Source organism: Mytilus californianus, unplaced genomic scaffold (assembly GCF_021869535.1).
Source record: "Mytilus californianus isolate M0D057914Y unplaced genomic scaffold, xbMytCali1.0.p SCAF_12, whole genome shotgun sequence".
Classification (NCBI taxonomy): domain Eukaryota; kingdom Metazoa; phylum Mollusca; class Bivalvia; order Mytilida; family Mytilidae; genus Mytilus; species Mytilus californianus.
Window position 1 is genome coordinate 46,557,555 of NW_026262604.1, and position 3,550 is coordinate 46,561,104.

The window sequence follows — 3,550 nt, forward strand, 5'->3', positions numbered from 1 at the left end:
TATCCAAAAAAACATTCTGCAAAAAAATGTTTTACAGAAAATATAGTTTTGCTATTTGAATAAAATGTTTTATAACGTAAAATTAAAATGTTTTACATAAAACATCTGAAAAATATCAGCTAAATGTTTTCTATAAAATATTCTGACATACACATTACTTAATAGTCTCACTGATATTTTATTCAACATTTTACGGATATAAAAATAACATTTTATTTAAACTTTATTCAAAACCCCACAAACAACGTTTTGTGGAATTAGCTAGTTTTTTTTCAGGATAAGATATAGTACTACATTTCATCAATATCATGACAAGCAAGATACTATGGTTGAAATCCTTAATTGATATCTTGAAGATCCTTGAAGTCAGATTTTATTCCTTCTTAAATTAAAATTCAAAGAGTCAACATTAAATTAGGCAATAATGTATTAATAAACAATCACCTTTCTTTAATGTTTATTCATATCGTTCGTGTATATTTTAGAAATAAAGAAATGAAAACTGTAACTGTACTAAGTTCAATTTTCGTATCGTTTATATGCCTTACGGAAAACCGACCTTTTCCGGAATCGACTTTTGTTTTATCACCGGAAATGATTTTTGAAATTTGAATTTCGAAACGAAGACAGGATATCAACAAAGAGAGCCAAGAAAATTGTTTGTTACGCGATATATACTCACTTGGTAAGAATGATTAATCTGTTAAGATGAAACTTGTGCATTCATTGTGTGTGTTCAATCATAATCGGAACCAAATTACATCTGTTTCTGGAGGTGCGGATCAAGGTTTTGAAAAAGGGGGGCCCCTGCCCAAGGCAAGCAAACGTTTGGAATGATACTTGTAAATAGTCTATGCATTTATCTTATAAGTAGCTCCATAAGGGGGTCGGGCCCCTAAATCCGCCACTGTTCAAGCATCTACGTACACCAATTATGAATTTGTTCATTGATATAAAAAAATTATAAATATAAGGATATGTGGCTTGTGTGTTTGAATACACCTTATCGCTATTTGTCCGCCATTACTGGCCATGGACATCACAAAATTTCCCGTAAAATGTTGAGGTCAGAGGCGGATTTAGAGGGTTTTTCAGGGGTCCCGGGCCCCCCCTTTTGTGGGAAAAATTTGGCTGATTATATAGGGAATCACTGAAGCATGACTGGAGCGGGCCCCCTCTTAGGCAGTCAGTGGGCCCCCACTTATGAAAATTTCTGGATCCGCCACTGGACGTCATATTAGAAAATATTTGACACCACAATGGAAAGTAATACACCTTATCGCTATTTGTCCGCATTACTGGACATCACACAACTGTCACAAGTTCCCTTAAAATTTTGACGTCATCATAAAAAAATATCTGATGCCACAATGGAAAAGTGATTGTTGTTTGACGTCAAAAGTTCAAGCAGGATAGATTCTCGGGTCAAGCGGGAATAGCGATAAGGTGTATTATTGTATGACGTATGCTGACGTAAAAAGTTCAAGCGGGACAGATTTCCAAATACTGAAATAGCGATAAGGTGTATGAGACAGCTATCCACCAGAATTTAAATGACTTGGATAAAAGAAATTATAGGTCACTGTACGGCTTTCAAAACTGAGAAAACCAATGCCATATAGTCCACTTTGAAGCCTTGACAAACAAATGTTAAATTTTTCTCAACACAATTGAAACAAAACAACTAACTGCCTACATTAAATACACATTATGAAAAAGAAATTTGACAGACTTAAACCAACAACAACTATTGCAATAAGCATAACTCAATACCTTGTTTCCGAGGCACACAAACAAGTTACAATAACACTAATATAAGCACCATTTGAATGTGGAGATTTTTTTTCTAGTAAAATCAGTGTATGTATGTATTTGCAAAACAGTAATTAAATTTCCCTTAACAGCTTAATGAACATTACAAAGACTATGTAAGACTTCAGTACAAGCAAGATAATATAAACTGTTGCTTAAAATTATATTTATTGCTTCATACACACAATGTACATACAATGTATCTTTTATTTTTTAACAGGAGCTAAAAGAAAAGCCACAAAGGACAAGTTCAATATGCAGGTTTACAATTTGGAAGTGGCGCAGGTTCTTTGGAATGTCTACAACCTTTCAGGAGAATTTTTTTTTGAAGTAAGATTTTCATACAGAATTACTGTTATTCGATATTTAATTCAAATATTTAGCATAAACAATGCATTACATTCAAGATTATTGGCATACAATACAGAAAAGATATCTGGATATTTGAATAAATTATTTTTTTTGTGACAAAATAGAAACAAGTTGTTTATTTAAATCAATCTTTTAGTCCAACAGTGTGCTTTCATAAACAACATATTTGCTTTCCTTTGAAGTATTTCAAATACATATAAACAACTCATTTAATGACATTTGTGTGTTTTTCGGAAGTTAAGTTATATTATTATCATCATTGCGAAAACAATGCGTAACACTTCGATAAGTTATTATGTGCCTATAGTATACTTCTAGGACTGTATCATATGCCCTTAGATACAAATGACAAGTTATAAACTATGTCACTCTACAGAGTTTAACACTTAAAAAGGACAATAAGATGTTTAATGACATTATGTAACAGGGCTTTTAAAGGCCCCTACATGATACAATGCATTTAATGAAAACTAAAAAAAAAACAAGAAAATTAACAGCCTGATTTATACAAAACAATAAATGAAAAAAAAATATGATAGACAACAATCAACGAGTATAATGAAATAAGACTCTTGACTGGACACATATCTAGTCTAAAGTTTTTTATGTGGTTTTATTTTAATAACTAAATGAAGTTCAGCGTGGCATATTGCTCTCTCTTAACACGGTCAGCCATTTATCGTCCCCTTCCGACAGACTATCATCGTTATTTGTTTCAAAACTTTAAAGGGGAGGGGATGTATATCCTTCAGGCAACGTGAATCGTTCTATAATAAAGGAATGTGCAAGAAGTTTATATACGAATGTAAGATTATTTTTTTTTTCAGAAGCATGGCACAGCAAGAAAAAGATATAAGACACTACAAGACATTCCAAGTGATTTTGAATAAGACAATTGATTGACTTTTTCAATGTATTCTTAAATAAATCAAATAGTTGATGTAAAATGGTGTTTTGTGTTCATCTCTTCAGCCAATTATCAATGATTATTGACTTAAGATGTAACCCTATTAGAAGTGTAGCGTTTTAGTTTAGAAAGAGAAGTTGTATTGAAAAATCTGAATTTGGGACACAAGTTTTAGTCAATGTAACTTGAACTTAAAAATGTGTATAATGTTTGCCTATGTCCAATGGCATATATGTCATGCATGTTCAGGTTGACATATGCATGATGTGTATAAGATAGGTAATACAAGTTGAGAGTGAAAAACTAAACATTATACCATTGTGGTTGGAATGTGGGCTTTCTTGCACTGTCTGTCGTCTGTCCACCTATATTTGTCAGATTTTGTCCAACAAATATTTTCATCACTGTTTTTCCCAAAACTGCTGATACAGATGAGTTCATATTTAATGAGCTGCTTGA

The 3,550-nt window shown here is 32.2% G+C and overlaps 1 long non-coding RNA gene across 1 annotated transcript; it reads left to right on the plus strand.

The window, feature by feature from the left end:
* Positions 1-577: 577 nt before the first annotated feature.
* Positions 578-3,131, plus strand: LOC127721907 (uncharacterized). Its single transcript, XR_007991524.1, has 3 exons — positions 578-685; positions 2,033-2,142; positions 3,012-3,131. It is a non-coding gene; the product is annotated as an uncharacterized LOC127721907 (long non-coding RNA).
* Positions 3,132-3,550: the final 419 nt, after the last annotated feature.